The sequence below is a fragment of the Bos taurus genome, chromosome 24, assembly GCF_002263795.3.
Source record: "Bos taurus isolate L1 Dominette 01449 registration number 42190680 breed Hereford chromosome 24, ARS-UCD2.0, whole genome shotgun sequence".
NCBI classification, from domain to species: domain Eukaryota; kingdom Metazoa; phylum Chordata; class Mammalia; order Artiodactyla; family Bovidae; genus Bos; species Bos taurus.
The window spans coordinates 50,814,284-50,834,381 of NC_037351.1; the positions used below are offsets into that span (position 1 = coordinate 50,814,284).

At 43.5% G+C, this 20,098-nt stretch overlaps 1 long non-coding RNA gene across 1 annotated transcript in view; it reads left to right on the plus strand.

Moving 5' to 3' along the window:
• Positions 1-16,849, plus strand: part of LOC132343789 (uncharacterized) — a 138,743-nt gene extending 121,894 nt beyond the window's left edge. The window contains exon 3 of the long non-coding RNA XR_009492748.1: positions 16,656-16,849. This is a non-coding gene — a long non-coding RNA (uncharacterized lncRNA). The remainder of the gene's footprint in view (positions 1-16,655) is intronic.
• The last annotated feature ends 3,249 nt before the right edge of the window (positions 16,850-20,098 follow it).

Below are 20,098 nucleotides of genomic sequence, written 5' to 3' on the forward strand. Positions count from 1 at the left end.
AAAACTGTATACAGCCTTTGGTAATTTGCTATTCTTACCTAACATCAATTTTGAAATCTGTCCATATTGATGCATATGAATCTAATTCATATACATTAAGCACTGTATAGATTTCCATCCAGTGAATAAACCACAGTTGATTTTCCCTTTCTTTCTTGATGGATAAGGTTTCCTAAGAAGCAGAACCTAAGGCCAAAGCTTGCATGGAGACCAAAGCTTCTTAGAGAGTTTGGTCCCAGGGAAGCAGGAGTGAAGAAGGGCAGGAGTCAGGAAAGGTGGGGAAGCTGATGTGAGAATGCTGGCCACTGCCTCCCATCAGGGATGCTGATTGCTGAATTTTGTGGGACTTATCACATTATATAAACTTCTGTGTCTCAAGACAGTCTGTGGGGAGGGAGAAGAATTTAACCATCATCTATCTCCCATTTACCAAAGATTTGCCTCATGTAGGGTGTCAAATTTAACAAATAAAAATATAAAGACATCTTAAATTTATCTTAAATTTGAATTTCAGATAAACAACAAATAATTTTTTTAGCATAAGTATATCCCATGTGAGATTTAGGACATACTTATGCTGAAAAGTTATTTGTTGTTTTTCTAAAATTCAAATATTTCAGATAAAATATCATGTATTTTTTTCTGGCAACCCCAGCTTTACTGGGTGTGAACACCTTGTGCTGCCAGAGAGTGCCTATGGGAATGTCTGGTCCTGGCATGATAGCTTGCACATCAGAGAATTCCAAGCTTGTCATTGGAAGACAGCTTAAAGGCCATCTAGAAGGGTAGTTCTCAGTTCAATTTCCATGCTTCTGAGGCTCATAACACAATCCCACTCATAGTAATGACTGATGATAATGAATGGTATCTCACTGGGGCATATATGAGCATGAAATGAGAATCTGGTGATAGAGGCATTGTGTGTGTGTGTGTGTGTGTGTGTGAGAGAGAGAGAGAGAGAGAGAGAGAGAGAGAGAGAATGACTGAGCTTAGATCAGGCCAGTGTTGAAAAGCACATATGTTTTAAAAATATGTTTAGTAAATTCTAATCTATCCTCCAATGGTTGTGTAGCCCAGCCCCTCAGCAAATCACTGATTCCCTTTGGGGATCATGGAAGACTCTCTGAGGAAGTTGCTGTCTGGGCTAAAATTTGGGGCTTGATTAAACATTAAGTTTCGAACAGAAATGGAATTGAGGGAAGCATTTCAAGCTACGAGAACAGCTTTTTCAAAGCCCTCTAAGTGGGAAGGTGTAGTGTGTGTGTGTGAAAACTGAAAGATGGTGAGACTGGCTGAAGGAAAGGAGGGGAGGGGTGGAGAGATACGTGGCTGGAGAGACAGACGGTGGCTCCTGCAGGGCTTAACATACCATGCTAAAGATTTTGGACCTTATCCTTAATGATTCTGAAAAATCATAAAATGATCTGCATGGGGGAGAGGCGTGAATGAATCTCATTTTTCTTACAAGGATGAGATTTGGAGATCAAATTTGAGGGGATATCACTAGATAATGAAAGTCTAGTGGGGATGTCATATCAGACTAGATTAAGGAATGGCAGTGAAGACTCAGGTAGGTAGACTGATTCAAAAGATCCGGAGTAGGTTAAATCAACAGGACTTAGGGCTTTGGCAGGGAAAGAGAGGTATTCGTAAAGGATGTGTCTCAGGTCTCCGGCTTGCGTGGCTGGATGGTAAGTGGTGCCAATCATTGAGACAGAAAACCCTGGAGCCAGGTGGGTGTGGGATTAATGTGGACCTAATTATTACGGCAAGGTTTTAAGACATCTGAATGGAGATGTTCATGGCCACTCAATATCTGGGTATGACGTTTGGAGGAGTGATTTGGGCTGAAGCTGGAGGTTGGTGATCCAACCTAGGATCATGAACAAGGATGCCTTAGCATAGAGTGAAGAACAGAGAGAGACCAGACATCCAGGACTTTTCTTAACAGGAACTTGTGTTAATCTGATAAGCTAAGTTTTGATCAAATCTCCTTAAAGAAGAGATTTCTTTCATTGGCAACCAACAGAGCCCTCTGGAGAAATGCCTTAACCAGAACGGACAACTTCTGTGGGAGAAATTTAAGTCATGTGGCAGTTTGGAGAGGGTGTATTTGATCAGGCAGGGCCTCATGGTGTCTCCTAAGTCACACTGGGATGGAAGCTGCTTTCTGGTTCTACAACCATGATATCTATTCTGTTCCTGCACATGTTATGTGTACCAGACAGAGGGTGAGCAGAGAGACACAACATTTAACTGATCAATTTGTAATACCACCTAAACAGAGTACAGTTTTCTCTTTCATGAGAAAGATGCAAATAAGAGAAAAACAGGTAGACACAGGACTTTTTTGGTGGTAAGGAAACTCATAGAGGGTCTCCTGGCATCAGTACGACTCAGCACCATCTACACCTTCTCTATCTTCTTTTACAGCTTTAAACTGTGAGCCCTGAGGACAATCACGAGTGTCATTTTATCGAGTGTCTGTATGCAGGTCAAGAAGCAACAGTTAGAGCTGGACATGGAACAACATACTGGTTCCAAATGAGGAAAGGAGTACATCAAGTCTGTATATTGTCACCCTGCTTATTTAACTTATATCCAGAGTACATCATGTGAAATGCTGGGCTGGATGAAGCATAAGCTGGAATCAAGATTACTGGGGGAAATATCGATAACCTCGGATATACAGATGACACCACCCTTATGGCAGAAAATGAAGAACTAAAAAGCCTGTTGATAAAAGAGAAAGAGGAGATTTAAAAAGTTGGCTTAAAACTCAACATTCAAAAAACTAAGATCATGGCATCCGGTCCCACCACTTAATGGCAAATAGATGGGGAAACAATGGAAACAGTGACAGACTTTATTTTGGGGGGCTCCAAAATCACTGTAGATGGTGACTGCAGCCATGAAATTAAAAGATGCTCCTTGGAAAACAACTATGACCAACCTAGAGAACATATTAAAAAGCAGAGACATTACTTTGCCGACAAAGGTCCATCTAGTCAAAGCTATGGTTTTTCTAGTAGCCATGTGTGGATGTGAGAGTTGGACTATAAAGAAAGCTGAGCACCAAAGAATTGATGCTTTTGAACTGCGGTGTTGGAGAAGACTCTTGAGAGTCCCTTGGACTGCAAGGAGATCCAACCAGTCCATCCTAAAGGAAATCAGTCCTGAATATTCATTGAAATGACTGATGATGAAGCTGAAATTCCAATACTTCAGCCACCTGATGCAAAGAACTGACTCACTGCAAAAGACCCTGATGCTGGGAAAGATTGATGGCAGGAGGAGAAAGGGACGACAGAGGATGGGATGGTTGGATGGCATCACTGACTCCATGGACATGAGTTTGGGTAAACTCCAGGTGTTGGTGATGGACAGGGAAGCCTGGTGTGCTGCAGTCTATGGGATCGCAAAGAGTTAGACATGACTAAGTGAATGAACTGACTGTTTTAGTGTCTTGGGGCTTTCCAGGTGGCACTAGTGGTAAAGAACCACCTGCCAATGCAGGAGTCATAAGAGACTTGGGTTTGATCCCTGGGTTGGGTAGATCCCTGGAGGAAGGCATGACGACCCACTCCAGTATTCTTGCCTAGAGAATCCTATGGGCAGAGGACCCTGGTGGGCTATAGTCCATAGGGTTGCACAACAGAGTCAGACACAACTGAAGCGACTTAGCATGCATGCACTGAGGGTCTTCTATGTATCAGACACATGGAACCTCTATGGTATAGATATTATTACACTCACTTCAAAAATAACCAAAAACAGAGGCTCAAAGTGCCTAGTAATTTGTGTAATGTCTCGCATTGCTAGTAAGAGACAGCCTGGGGATTTGATTCTAAGTCTGACTGTCAAACAATGCCATCTCCTATTCACTTTTCTCTTAAGTGCACAGCATGAAGAAGCCCTAAAGTTTAGATGAGACTGAATTCTAAAACAAAGATTCCATTCTGTACACTAGCATTCACTTTGTAATGTAGGAAACTGGACTCAGATGTTTTGGATTTCATTGGATGAAAGGGTTGTTAGGGAACTAGCCTTTATTTAACTAGAAAATTCAGTTAACTAGAACACTCCATTCCCCCCTGTTAATTGCTGTTTTACTGGTGCCATGGGGGAGAAGAGATGGGATTGCTCTGGGGAAAGAGAATGAGCAAATGCAAAGTCTGAGCATCCCACGGGTTTTTGAGGATAAATCATCTGGTTAAGATGGGAACTCTTGCTTAGTACTTGACATTTTTATTGACTTTGAATTAAAATCAAATGCCACCCATGAGTTCTTCACATCAGAATGGCATCATTGGGAATGATCCCTGCGCCTCCTCTGGGTTTCAAGATGCATATTGGAAGATTTCTTGGTTCTGTTGGGCTGGTCGGCATTGTCATTATCTTTCCCCTGATGCCATTTTTGTTCCTAAGTCAGAGGGTTATTAAGTTTTACTGTGCATTTAGACCTGAGAAATTTTGTGTAATTATGACCTCACTGTTTGAATAGCCTTCTTCTTAAGAGTGGAAAGAAAGAGGTAAAAAGGTCCAAACACTTCTAAGCTAGCCCTTCAAGTACACATGGGTTTTGTGCTCATCTGGCTATTTTCAAGCAGGGCTTTCCAGGAGGAAAGAACAGTGGGAATAAACACTCTTCCAGGGACCTGCCCAGGGGTGTCATTTCAGAGCAATTAGAAGTTCCAGGGTTTTGGATGTCACCAAATCTGAAGCTGCTCCAAGATGTAAACCATTTAGCAGAGGGAAAAAGACACCTGCTGTTCTGCCAGGCTGCATCTTCAGACTTGAGGAACAAAAGGTCCAATAATACCACTTACAGCAATACCAGCTGGGATTCTCTGTGCATGTGCTGCGTGCCAGGCTCAGAGCTAAGGGAGCTGACATTTCTCCTTTCTCTTTTCCTTTTCACAGTAACCCTCTTGGATGGGTATTTTGTGGGTCGCTGCATATCCTCTGAACCCCACGTCTTGCATCAGCTTCTATCATAATGGTTGGTTCTGAGCAGGCTTCTGGCAATCCACTCCAGTATTCTTGCCTGGAGAGTCCCTTGGACAGAGGAGCCTGGCAGGCTACAGTCCACAGGGTTGCAAGGAGTCGGACATGACTGAAGCGACTTAGCACGTACGAGAAGGTGAGCTTTGTGTGGGTACAGAGAGGGACCTATCCTAAGTCTCTCTACCTTTCTCTTCCCACCTTGAAGCTTCTCTGATACCTGGGGTTGGGAGGCGAAGCTCAACCCAGAAGTGCAGGAGTTAGTGCTCATGTGACTACTGCTGCTGCTGCTAAGGTGCTTCAGTCGTGTCTGACTCTGTGCGACCCCATAGACCGCAGCCCACCAGGCTCTGCCGTCCCTGGGATTCTCCAGGCAAGAACACTGGAGTGGGTTGCCATTTCCTTCTCCAATGCAGGAAAGTGAAAAGTGAAAGTGAAGTCACTCAGTCGTGTCTGACTCTTCGCGACCCCATGGACTGCAGCCTACCAGGCTCCTCTGCCCATGGGATTCTCCAGGCAAGAGTACTGGAGTGGGGTGCCATTGCCTTCTCAGCTCACGTGACTACCTTTGACCAATAGGGACAAGAGTGCCTAGATAAACACTTCCTCCTTCTGTCTCCAGGCGGACCCTTCTGAGATCTATTTTACAAGCCTTTGAAGGTGCTTTAGAATTGTTCTAGAGAAGACTCTTGAGAGTCCCTTGGACAGCAAGGAGATTCAACCAGTCCATCCTAAAGGAAATCAGTCCTGAATATTCATTGGAAGGACTGATGCTGAAACTGAAGCTCCCATACTTGGGCCACCTGATGCAAAGAGGCCAACTCATTAGAAAATGATGCTGATGCTGCGAAAGACTGAGGGCAAGAGAAGGGGGTGGCAGAGAAGGAGAAGGTTGGATAATGTCACTGACTCAATGGACATGAGTTTGCGAAAACTCCAGGAGATAGTGAAGGACAGGGAAGCCTGGCAGTGCTGCAGTCTATGGGGTCACAAAGAATCGCAGATGACTGAGCAACTGAACAACAAGAGAAGGTCACAGTGGGCTGAGCACAGTCACCCGTAACCCTGGTAGCTCAACCACATCCTGTGGTTCTGTTCTCCCGGGCCCTCTTGCCTGCTTCCATGAACACTCTTCAGGGAAGCCTTGTCTCAGGCTCTGCCCTGGGCTGTGGGGCAATGGTGGGGACACAGGCTGGACAAATATCATGGGGATTCTCTAAAGCCTCTTGACCCTCTTTGCTGCTGCTCCTGCAGCACCTGTTGGCAACTCTATGCTCTCCAGCTCCTAACAGGAAGGGCTCATGATGGCTTTCTTATCATGGGAGCAATCCACTATTGGCTTTTTACCCAATGTTGCTGCTGCTGGTTCCCTGGGGGGCCTGCAGAGCTGTCATCTTTGACCCTCAATTCAGAAATTTGCAAGCACTATCCTTTTAGAACACCGCCCCCCCCCCCCCCACCCCCGGCCCCCAGTCCCAGCCCCAATCCAGATGTCTGACACAGGGGACTGTCTGTGCTGGGACCTCCCACGGCCAACTCCTAAGTGGTGATCCTAAAATCATGTTTTGTTGGGCCTCTCAAGTGGCGGATAGGAATCCACCCTCCAATGCAGGGGCCATGGGTTTGATCCCTGATCTGGGAAGATTCTACATGCGGCAGAGCAACCAATGCCGTGAGCCACAACTGCCGAGGCTGCATGCCTAAAGCCTGTGCTCCGCAACACAGGCGCCACCCCCGGGAGAAGCCCGAGACGAAGAATAGCCCCTGCTGGCCACAATTAGAGAAAGCCAGTGGGCAGCAACAAAGACACAGGGCAACCAAAAAATTTTTTTTTGGTTTTGTTGCTTCTCACCTTTTACCTTTTTCACTGGGAATTGTGGGAATTCTGGAGAGACTCCTGGGTGGGCAGATTTTGAGACCTGCCTGGGGCTGTGGTTTTAGCTGTGTCCTCTTCAGGGGGAGATGTCAGGTCTAGTCTGCTCCTCCCAGCTTGGTGTACTCTTATCCCCATGTCACAGATTAGGAAACTGAGGCCTGAGGAAAGTAACTTGCCCAGGGTCAGGTAGGTCCCAGCCGGCATTCATAACCAGGTTCCCCTTGCTCTGGCTCCCCAGTCATAACCACTCTACCACACTGCCCTCCATGGCCTTCCTCCAGGATGGGGCCTCTTTGTGAGCTCCCCTTCCAGGAATACCAGCAGAAGGCAGCTCCGCTGAGACATCTGAGAAGGAATCTGAACCTGGAGACAAAGAACCCATGGTGAAAACTTGAAAGCTCCATATCCTGTCTGTTTGCGTCTTTGTTGTCCCTCATCTGTTGCAGCACAGCAGTTAAAAAAAATTTTTTTTTAGTTAAAATAATTTGGCTCAAGGTTATGTGCCAGCCTGGATGGGAGAGGGTTTTGGGGGGAGAATGGATACATGGAAATGTATGGCCGAGTCCCTTCGCTGTTTCCCGGTAACTACGACAGCACTGTTAATCAGCTATACCCCAGTACAAAATGTTTTTGGTGTTAAAAAAGAAAAGAAAAATTTTATTATTGAAGTATAATTGCTTTCAGTTCTGTTCAGTTGCTCAGTCGTGTCTGACTCTTTGCGACCCCATGGACTGTAGAACACCAGGCTTCCCTGTCCATCACCAACTCCTGGAGCTTGCTCAAACTCATGTCCATTGCATTGGTGATGCCATTTAACCACCTCATCCTCTGTTGTCCCCTTCTCCTCCTGCCCTCAATCTTTCCCAGCATCAGGGTCTTTTCCAATGAATCAGCTCTTTGCATCAGGTGGCCAAAGTATTGGAGTTTCAGCTTCAACATCAGTCCTCCCAATGAATATTCAGACTGATTTCCTTTAGAATGGACTGGTTGGATCTCCTTGCAGTCCAAAGGACTCTCAAGAGTCTTCTCTAACACCACAGTTCAAAAGCATCAATTCTTTGGTGTTCAGCTTTTGTTATGGTCCAGCTCTCACATCCAGGCATGATTACTGGAAAAGCCATAGCCTTGACTAGACGGACCTTTGTTGGCACAGTAAGGCTTTACAGCGTTGTATTAGTGTCTGCTGTACAACACAGTGAGTCAGCTGTGTGTGTGCATCTGTCCGCACCCTCTCAAGCCTCCCTCCCACACCCATTCCTTCATCCCACCTGTCCAGGTCATCACAGAGCATCGAGCTGAGCTCCCTGTGCTATAAGCACAGAAGCTGAGTGACATCCTCACCATGAGAAGGGCTTGTGCGCTTGTCCATGGGGGCAGGAGAGGCAGGTGCCTCCTGGAGCTGGGACCCTGGCAGAAGAAGGGGAGCTGAGTGGGCGGGCCAGGGGCCACAGGCAGCGGGAAGGAAGGCAGGAGTGGACGTGCGCCTGAGCTCCAGGGAAGGGAGGCCAAGGTGCAGCTCCGGGCCTAAGCAGGCGGCCCAGGTTGTGGCGCTAAAACACCAGCGTGGGCAGGGCTGGCTTCACGGGCTGTGACCAGTGCTCGGTTTTACACTGTGCCATCACAATCTTAAAATTCTGAACAATTTCTGAACAAACCCTGCATTTTAATTTTGTACAGGACCCTGAAGACTACGTAGCCGATGCAGAGAGCATGGTTTCCCAACATCTCTTTTATCTCACAGAGCCCATCAGAGGCCCCCTACTGATGGGATTTCACAAGGACTAAAAAGGGCTATTTGCTTCAAAGCACCTTTCTACTTTCCTTTTGCTTGGGAAGCAAAAGGAGTTAAGGATTAAAGTGCAAATTCCCCTAGGAAAGAGATTGGTGGTTTAAATGCCTGTTAAAATTTAAAGAGCCAAATGCAGCTGGCTTGCTTGGGAGCAGGTTTCAACCAGGGTGGAGAGAGCGACTGCTCCACCTGGAGCTTAAGGTGGGGTTGATGGGGGCTGGGACACAGTAGCATCCACCCAAGAAAACCATCCCAGGGGACGGGATGCTTCTATTGAAGACTCCTTTGAATATCATGATTTCCCAGGTGGCATGAGTGGTAACAGAACCTGTTTGCTAATTCAGGAGACCGAAGAGACATGGGTTTGATCCCTGGGTGGGGAAGATCCTTGGAGGAGGGCATGGCAACCTGCTCCAGTATTCTTGCTTGGAGAATCCCATAGACAGAGCTTTTCTGAGAGCCCCTCTTATATGCAACTGAATTAAATTAAAATTTATTCCCCAAACTTCTTTTACTTTGGCATTGGTCATCTTTTATGTAATGGAAATAATAGAGAACTTGAAGGGTAGAAGTGAGGATTAAATCAGTCAACATGCAGGAAACTCCAGTCATGCGCTGAACACCGGCCATGTCTGCGGCCAGGGTCCATTTCCATTCTCTTACACCACCAAGTGTGCTTTGAGTTCCAGGTGACTGAGAGAGCTCATGCATTTATCTGGGTAATCTGGGTCAATACCTACTGTTGAGGGCCAAGGTCCAGCACTTTCCATGGTGGTGACGATATTTCTAGTGACTCTTTTGTGGTCTTAAAGGCACAGCTTCCAATTACAACTTTGTTCCAGCTGAGCAAGAGATTTTTTTTTTTTTTTTTCAGGTTGTGAGTATTTCTGAAGAGCCTCCATAAAACTCCCGTAGAAACTATGGCTTGACTCTTAAAAGATTCATTTACTTTAATTTACCTACATGAGTCCATATGAGCTACTTGAGTATTTCTCTGGGGGGATCCTATTCTGGGGATCCATTTATGTCATACTGATTTTTACTGGGGCCTCGTGTGTGTGTGTGTGTGCATGTGGGCACACATGGGTCAACTCTGTTCTTCCTGTTTAAACATAATTTGTTATTTGGATGTACTCAAAGGAAAAAAAAATAAACTTCATATTTTATTTTTCATCAGCAAATGTACTTCCAGGCATGTTCTCCTTTATTTTGCTCACTGTTTATAATGTTCTCTGGTAGCAATAATTTGATGAAAGACATGTAGCTTAAGAAAAACAGTGTTTCACTCTGGTGGTGGTTTAGTCACTAAGTTGTGTCCGACTTTTGCAATCCCATGGACTGTAGCCTGCCAGGCTCCTCTGTCTATGGGATTCTCCAGGTGAGAATACTGAAGTGGGTTGCCATTTCCTTCTCCTGAGAGTCTTCCCAACCCAGGAGTTGAACCCAGGTCTCCTGCATTGCAGGCAGATTCTTTACCAGCTGAGATATGAGGGAAGCCCCATTTAGTGGGTCAGAGAAGGTGTTTTTGGCTAGTATAAATGTTTAGTCTCAGCTTACACCAGTTTTCACCAGACTAGAATTTATAGATTATTTGAATTTAAAATGAAAACCAAACTCAGACAAAATAGAAATCATTCCAATTGTTCAAGCTCTTATTTTTCCTTTAAAAATTGTACAAGTAATTCATATTTGTTGTTAGAATATTAGAGGGTGAAAATTAGCAAAAACTAAAGGTAAGATAGAGAATCTCTGGTAATGTCTTCCTGCCTCTCAACTCTGCTTCAGTCTTGAGGACAGAGGAGCCTGGTGCGCTACAGTCCACGGGATCGCAGAGTCGGATGCAACTAACACAACACCCGGTAGTTTTATTTTTAATTTTTTGGTGAGCCTCCACCAATTTGCATTCCTCACCAACAGTGCATAAGGATTGTCTTTTCTCCACGTTTTTGTCAATACTTGTTTCTTTTCTGGCTTCTGTTTTGATAATAGTCTTTTTAACAGGTGAGAAGTGATATCTTCTTGTGGTTTTGATTTGCATTTCCCTGATGGTTAGTGATATAGAACATCTTTTCATGGGTCTGTTAGCCATTTGTACGTATTCTTTGGAAAAATGTTTATTCAAGTCTTCTGCTCAATTTTTGAATTGTTTTTTTTTTGCTCTTGAGCTTTAGGAGTTCCTTATATATTTTGGATATTAATCTCTTATCAGGTGTTTTGAGAATATTTTCTTCCACAATTGTGAAAAGATGTTGACTTTTGATGAAAGATTTTTTCTGCATCTGTTGAAACGATCATGCAATTTTATCCTTCATTCTGCTAATGTATTGAATCACATTTATTGATTTTGGGATAGTGAACCATTTTTTCACTTCAGGGATGAATTCCACTTTGTCATACTGTATGTTTCTTTTAATGGGCTGTTGAATTTGGTTTGCTAATATTTTGTTGAGGATTCTTGCATCTATGTTCACTGGGATATTGGCCTGCAGTTTTCTTATGATGTCTTTGTCTGGCTTGGGCATCAGGGTGATGCTGGCCTCGTAAAATGAATTTGGAAGTGTTTCCTCTTCTATATTTTGAGAAAGGTTTAAGCAGCTATTATTGGTATTAATTATTTAAATATTTGATACAATTCACCTGTGAAACCGTTTGGTCCTGGGGTTTTCTTTATTGGGAGATTTTTGATTACTGATTCAGTCTCCAAATTTGTCATTGGTCTGTTCAAGCTTTCTGTTTCTTCTTAGTAGGTTGTATGTTTCTTAAATTAATCCATTTCTTCTAGGTTGTTCAATTTGTTGGTGTATAATTGTTCACAATTGTTTCATGATCTTTACTTCTGTGGCATCAGTTGTAATGTCTCCTCTTCCATTTCTCATTTTATTTGAGTCTTCTCTCTTTCTCGCTTCATCTCTCTTTTTCTCTTCTCTTTCTTCATAGTCTGGATAAGGATTTGTCAATTTTGTTTATCTTTTCAAAAACCAACTCTTAGTTTAATTGACTGTTTTCCTATTGTCTTTGTATTTTCTAGTTATCTTTGCTCTAGTCCTTATTATTCCTTTCCTTCTGGTAACTTTGGATTTAGTTTGCTCTTCTTTATCTAGTTCCTTTAGGTATAAAGTTAGATTGTTGCACTGAGATCCTTATCCTTTTTTAATGTAGGCCTTTATTGCTATAAACTTTTCACTTAGCACTGCTTTTGCTGAGTCTCATAAGTTTTGATCTGTTGTGTTTTCATTTTTGTCTGCCTCAAGGTATTTTTAAAATTCTCTTTTGATCTTTTCATTTGGCCCAATATTTGCTTAAGAGTGTGCTATTTAATTTCCCTATGTTTATAAAATTTCCCATTTTCCTTATGTTACTGATTTCTAGTTTTAATCCATGGTGGCTGGAAGAGATATTTGGCCTGCTTTCATCCTTTTAAAATTTGTTAAGTCTTGTTTTATAATATAGCATGTGATCTATCCTGGAGAATGTTCCTTGTATGCTTGAGAGGAATGTGTATTCTAGGGTCATGCCAGTTGTTGAGACGTGTGAGCTGGCTTCTTTGTTCTTAGCTGCCTCTGCACAATCTGGCCATGCTGATTCCCTCAGTAAAATGGGTGAGAGGAGACAAAGGCGGGCCTCTTGGGCAGCACCGTTAAAGGCTATGGAGGTTGAAATCGTGAGCCCATGGGATTTGTCTTGATCCTGAGTAGTGCTGGCTTGTGTGCCAAGTTCCTTCAGTCGTGTCTGACTCTCTTCGGCCCCATGGACTGTAGCCCACCAGGCTCCTCTGTCTGTGGGCTTCTCCAGGCAAGAACACTGGAGTGGGTTGCCATGCCCTCGTTCAGGGGATCTTCCTGACCCAGGGACTGAATCCGCGTCTCACGTCTCTTGAGTTGGCAGGCAAGTTCATTACCACTAGTGGTGGCTTGGGGATACATAATGCAGGTAAAGAGCAGCTGTTCTTTTTGTTCATTTCATTGCAGCTGTGCTTGGATTTTGTGCTCTACTGGAGTGCTGGACTTCTCAGCTGGACTCTGGAGCTCTCATAAAGTTGTCTTCATCTGGGGATGGTGGTTAGATTAGTGTTTCTGTGGAAAGGATGAGGCTTGGAAATTTATTTTTTCCTTTAAAAGATATTTATTTATTTTGGGGAGCTTCCCTCATAGCTCAGTTGGTAAAGAACCTGCCTGCAATGCAGGAGACCTGGGTTCTATCCCTGGGTCAGGAAGGTCCTCTGGAGAAGGAAATGGCAACCCACTCCAGTATTCTCGCCTGGAGAATCCCATAGACAGAGGAGCCTGGCGAGCTACAGTCCATGGCATGGCAAGAGTCAGACATGACTTAGCAACTAAACCACCACCAGAGTGAAGCACTGTTTTTCTTAAGCTACATGTCTTTCATCAAATTATTACTACCAGAGAACATTTTCATCTGTGGATGATGGTTACATTCTTGTTTCTGTGGAAAGGATGAGGCTTGACTTTAAAAAAGATTTATTTATGTTTAATTGGGGGATAATTGCTTTACAGTATTGTGTTGGTTTCTGCCATATATCAGCATGAATCAGCCATAAGTATAGGTATGTCCACTCCCTCTTGAATCTTCCTCCCACCTCCCACCCCATCCCACCCCTCTAGGTTATCATACAGCCTCAAATTTGAACTCCCTGCATCATGCAGTAAATGTCCACTGGCTACCTGTTTTACATATGGTGATATATATGTTTCAATGCTACTCTCTCAAATCATCCCACCCTCTCCTTTCCCCACTGTGCCCACAAGTCTGTTCTCTATGTCTGTGTCTCTTTTGCTGCCCTGCAAATAGGTTCATCAACACCATCTTTCTAGATTCCATATATACGTGTTAATATATGATATTTGTATTTCTCTGTCTGCCTTACTTTGCTCTATATAATAGGCTCTAGGTTCATCCACCTCTTTAGAACAGAGTCAAATGAATTCCCTTTTATGGCTGAGTAACATTCCGTGGAGTTTGATAAGAGTAGATAGGTTATTGTCTAAAAGTTTCTGACCTGTTAGGCTGTCCTTTCCCTGGCTCTTTGGCTGGACCAAGCCTCCTCTCGTTCTGAGTATTTTGTCTGCCCTCATCGGCCTTTCTGAGTTGTAGGCTTCTTCATCACCACCCAGTCTGAAATTCATGCGGCAAAAAGAAAACCTGGGGAACTCATCTTTGGGTCTTAAGGTTCCTAGCTAGCCTGTCTTCCTCCCTCCATCTTTCAGAGACTTCCTACCTTTGTTTTATATATAATGTCCAGAGTTTTTAGCTATATTCAAGGGGAGGAATAGTGAATGTATGTCTGTTCCATCTTTATAGATGCAGAGATCTCCTTACTGGTGTTAGTATGTATTTGTATATATATCACATTATAAAAATATATGTGTATCATATTAACATATAAAGAGTGTTTACTTTTGGGGAGTCAGTTTTTTAAAATATAAATATTAATATATATTTAGTGCTTTTACTATTTTATCTTTTACATGTAAAACTTTAAGCCAGTGTTTATCAAAGGATAGCTTATACAGCTCAGTCTCTGGGCCCCCCTAAGAACTGAATCAGAATCCCTGGGAGTCTCTCTTTATGCCAAATTCTCCAGGTGATTAAATATATGCCAACATTTGAGATCTATAGTTTTATCTTTTTAGAAAAATTTTTTGATGTAAGCTGTGAGGCAGGAATCTCACCTATTTTTTCCCCTAAGAGCTTAGCCAATTGTCTTAAAACTGTTTATTAAATTGCTCTTCTTCCTTCACTGATTTAAAATGCCACCATGATAAAATATTAAATTTATCTATAAATACAAATATAAATATAAACAGTTGGGTCTGTTTCCAGATTTTCTATTCTGCTTCATTGATCTGTCTGACCATTCTGGCGCCAGTAACTTACTTTATAAATTGCTGTAACTCGAGTCTATGTAGACTTCTGAATGTCGCCCTGCACCAGCCTCTAAAAGCCTTGTAAGAAACCACTTGCCAGGAGAGAATTAGATGACTCATCTGTGAAAATACTTTATAAATTGCAAGGATCTCTGGCCTCTCAACCCACCCCTGACACCAGTACTTCCTAAAACACTGATCTCATCCTGTCCCTTCTTGACTCCAGAACCTTAGTCATAAGATGAAGCTCATTATCCTGACATCCAGGGCCCTTCCTCTGCAAACTAGTCTCCATCTACCTTTCAAAATCACCTCCACTTGCCTACAATTTAATCCTATTCCTCTAACCAGGTTGATTTACTATCTGTTTTCCAGATGTGCCTGACACATTTCTTGCCTTTTTCTTGTGGTTCTCCCCCTCTTGAAGTGTGTCCTTCAAGACCAAACTCCTTTCCAGAAAGCTTTCTATCTGAATTTTCCAGCTTGCCTGACCTCTCTCTGCACTCCCTTTACACTTAACATATGTTGACCTGTGACAGCTCTTGTCTGATGAGATGACTTTGTTATTTATGCTTCCTGGAGTGTATATATCATCTCACCCAGTGACGCTGTCTTATCCTCCCTTACAGAGGCTTTGCCTTTGTCTGTGTCTGTCCCTGTGTCTGCCTCGCAAAATGTGGTGCATACAGTGGACATTCACTCCATCAATGTTTCCCACCCAGGTAATACTAGACCTCAAAGAAAGTACGTGATTGACTTGTGTAGGTCAAACCCAGGAGGAGGATTGATCTCCTTGTTTTGCCCCTTTTCAGGTGACTATTCAGTTCAGAGCAAAGTCAGGCTCTGAAGCCCTGTGTTCTCAGCCATCACTGCTTTATATTAATGAGCGAGACGATGATCTCACGGGACATGATGATCCTGTGAAGAGATGTAGAAATCCATGACTGTCTTCCTTAGATCCTGGCAAATATCTCTGTGCAGCTCAGTGTGGTCTCTACTGGACAGAGAAGAAGATGTTTTAGAGATGTTATCACTGTCTGCCCTGCCCATCACTGCATACAGGGAATTGACCCATCAGGCCTCAGTAGCCATTAAAAATTCTTTTTAGTAAAAGATTTTTTTTTTTTTTAATCTCTTGCTCCCATGCTTCTGTGGCCACTGCTGACTGGACTGATCAAAGAGTGTGCAGTGATGATCTGGGCCAGTCTGGTTCTTACTCTGATCATTGGAACCCAGAAATACGTAGGATCATTGCCAACTGGGTGTCGGTGCTGCAGCTGAAAGATCCTACAAGTGGAGTGAGTGCCAGGTGGCTGGGATGGCAAAGAGGAACTGAAATATGGAGAATGGGAAGAAAAAGAAGAATGAGCCAGGAAAGATTTCAGGCAGAGGGATGGCAAGATCTGGTCCTGGAACTACACTGAGTCTGGAAGCAGTATTTATCTGAACTCTCCTGAGCAATCTCCACCACTGCCCACCCCCCAACACTGGGTCTCCTCTGTTCCCATCCTGGAATCTTCATGAGATCATTTGAGCCTAATGATAAACCCCGTGTTTCATACTTTTTTTGGACTAAGCTTCAGGGAGAGTTGAGGCTCTGCCTCTTTCAACCAAATTAGCCTGGATAGGACAGATGATAGTGAAATGAGTGCTTCCCAGCTGTTTTTCTGTCTGGGAAGAATATACAGTATATTTAAACTATAACAGGAGTCATGTAAGTTAGAAGAGCTGGATGCTCCCACCAAGATTTTAAGTCTTTAAAATATTTTATCGTGAACTATTTCAAACATACAGCAAAGTGGAAAGAATAATAGAATAAACATTATCCATCTGCCATGCAGATTCAACCATTATTAACACTTTTTTTTTTCAAATTTGCTTCATCTCTTGTTTTATCATTGCCGAAACATTTTAAAGTAAATTATGGAAAATATAGCACATCACCTTAAAGACTTCAGCATCCATCTCTGAAAGGTGGCGTTTTCCTGCATAGCTACAATGCCATTATCATATATTACCAGATTGCCATTGCTTTCTTACTATCACTAATAACCTGCCTATATTGAAATACTCATGGTTGTCCTTACATTGTCTTTTACAGATGTTTTCGAGCCAGGATACAAACAATGATGACACTGCATTGGATTGTGATGCCCTTCTGGTCTCTCCACCCAGAACAGTTCATTCCTCTATCATTTCTTTTTCAACGGAGGAATTAGGTCATATATTTTGTAGAATGTCCTACATTCTAGATTTGTCTGATGGTTTCCACTTATTAATAATATTGTTTCTCCAGTTTCTCTCTTCCCTTTCATTTCTCCGCAAAACAAGGTAACTTTAAAGGCTAGGTTGGATTCAAGTTAGACCTTTTTGGAGACAGCACCTCACAGGTGATGATGCCATGTGCTCTGCATCACATCACATCAGAAAGCATAATATATCTGGCTGACTGTCCCGCTGTTAGTGACGCCACATTGGTTACTCTGTAAAGATGGTGACAGCCAGATCTCTCCATTGTAAGGGAAGCACTCCCCTTTGTGATTAGCAAATAAGCCATGGGTGATACTGATTAGTTTCCATTCACCTTTTCCCTCATAATCTTGGTAATCAGTGTTGATCCTTTCCTGAATGGATAAAGTTTCTCACCACCTGGTTCTTTCTGACAATAGATCAGGTTACAAAGGGGAACTGAACACAAATCTCTTTTACCAGAGGTCATTATACACGTTACTGTTTATTTATTTATTTAGCTGTGCTGGGTTTTAGTTGTCGCATGCAAACACTTAGCTGCTGCCTGTGGAATCAAGTTCCCTGGCCAGGGTTCAAACCCTGGGCCCCTGCATTGGGAGTACAGGGTCTTAGCCACTGAACCACCACGGAAGTCCCCCATGTTACTGTTAATATGGATGGAGTTACTCTTACCTACTGCAGCCTAGTAAATCCTGCCAAGATATAGTGACTTAAAACAACAGTGATTATGGTCTCTGTGGGTCAGAGATTTGGGGAAGTGGTGGTTGGGGGCTTCTTGCTTGGGATATTTCAGGTGGTTGTCCTCAGGCAGGGCAGGAGCTGGAAAAGCATAAACTTGCAATATATCAGGAGGCTGGCCAGATGTCTCTCCCTCTTCATGTGGTCTCTGCACGAGCTGGTTGGGTTTCCTCACAGCATGGTGGCCACAGGATGGTAGGACTACTTTACACGATGGCTCAAAATTCCAACATAGTTCCAGCAAATAAAGTGAAAGTGGCATCATCTTTTGTAACGTAGCCTTGGAGGTCACATGGCTTCACAAACATATCAGTAGACCAGCCATTGGCCCCGGACTCAAGCAGAAAGGTCATGGATCCCACTTCTCTGTATTCAGAGTATCAAAAAATTTGTAGACATGTTTTAGAGCCACCTCATTCTTTTTAAGAAGTATATGTAGGAAGTACATTTAGGATGACTTTTTTTTTAATCTTTTTTAGAAAAAGACATCTCCCTTGACTAATTTTTGTCTTTTTTTGGGAAAAAAGAATATGAACCAATAAGAAAACTTTTCAATGGAACAGTGAAAAAGAATACAAACAAAAAAAACCAATATAAGTGTTTCAGGAAGGTGGACCCCTTCCAGGGCCCGAAACTGGGCTCTTGTCTAACACTAGGAAATGAATTGTCTGAGGAGACACGTGTGCTGACAAAGCAAGAGATTTTATTGGGAAAGGGCACCCAGGTGGAGAGCAGTAGGGTAAGGGAACCCAGGAGAAGTGCTCTGCCACGTGGCTCGCAGTCTCAGGTTTTATGGTGATGGGATTAGTTTCCAGGTGGTCTTTGGCCAATCATTCTAATTCAGTCTTTCCTGGTGGCGCCGCATGGCTCAGCCAAGATGGATGCTAGCGAGAGGGATTCTGGGAAGTGGACGGACACGCGGTGTCTCCTTTATACCTTTCCCGAACTCTTCCGGGTGGTGGTGGCTTATTAGTTCTGTATTCCTTATCAGGATCTCCTGCCATAAAACAACTCATGCAAACGGTTACTATGGTGTCTGGCCAGGGTGGGCGGTTTCAATCAGTGTGCTTCCCCTAACAAAAGGATGAAATATGTAGATGTGCAAACTCGGACTGATTCAAGTTCCTTCCATTAAGTGCCATGCTCACTTGCTGGCAGTGAAGATGAAACATGAAGGATTTTGGTATTTATAGCTTTAGCTGTTTAGTAAAAAGAAGTTTACAAATCTATCTGAAGAGTCACTTTTCTCCTTGACGCTGGTTTTAGAAAGACTTGATTGATCACGTCCTTTCATCAGAGCCATTGTGAAACAAGAATTGTTGATGCCTGGCTTTTGTTGCTCTAAAGAGAGAGAGATGCTCTTTAAGTGGACACTTGTGATAGCACTTCTTTAAGGAAACAGAGATAAATACTAATACTAGCTTTTCCCTTGTTTCCTCAGAGAACACAGATAGACTGTAGTTTGTTGCTTTCTGAAGTTCTGATAGTGTCTGCCTCAGGGAAGCCACGGTAATGAATTTTTAACTTTGGCTGCTGCACAATTGTGTGGGTGGGGACACTTTTTGAAAACCCTGATGCCCAGGCTGTTCCTCAGAACAATTGAATAAAATCTCTGCCGGTTGGTCCCCAATCAGTCATCAGTATTTTTTTTCAGCGTTCCCCATGTGATTCCAGTGTGCAGTCTGCATGGAGAACCATCGCTTTTGAGCTGAGCTTGGCAAAGTTCTCCTGCAAATGGCCACATAAACAAACATTTCTGGTTTTTCGGGCAGCACTGTTTCTGTTGCAACTATTTGGGTTTGCGGCAGGAAAGCAGCCACAGACAATATGTCATAGAAGGGCGTGGCTGTGTTCCAACGAGAGAGGCTATTTACAAAAACAAAGGGTGGCTGGATTGGGGCATGGGCCCTGGTTTGCAACCTCTGGTTTAGAGGATTGGTTGGTTTCCAGTTCTCAGGAGCACCATCTTTGTAAGTGGTGCCCTAGATGTGCAGATGTGAAACATGGGGATACTTTTTTCAGCTGTCGTGGCCCACATGGGCAGTTTAAGTGGCAGTCTGAGCTGTTCTTTAGTATCTCTTTTTCAGAAGGAAAGAGGTTCATTCACAAAGTTATACACATACTTTCCCGGGCATCCCCACCTTCCAGCTCCTCTCTCACCCCACTCTTTTGTCCTGAGGACACAGGTCTTTGGAGCTAGGGTGACCCTAGAGATCCCTCCTTGCCTGCTCCCTCCAGGAGGGCTGAGGTTGCTGATGTTGCTAGATCTGAGACCAGAATGGCAGAATCAGAGCTTGGGCCCTGCCATCTGGTCTAGAGACTCACTCTGAAACACAGCAGGACCCTCTGGGGGATTCCTCGGACAGGCCTCCCCCATATCCTCTGCTTTAGCTCCTCTCTGAAGTACCTGGATAACAGTATTTGATGGAAACTTCCAAGTTGTTTTGTAGATATGAAAGTGCTTAGTCACTCAGTCGTGTCTGACTTTTTGTGACCCCATGGACTGTTGCTCTCCAGGCTCCTCTGTCCATAGGATTCACCAGGTAAGAATACACA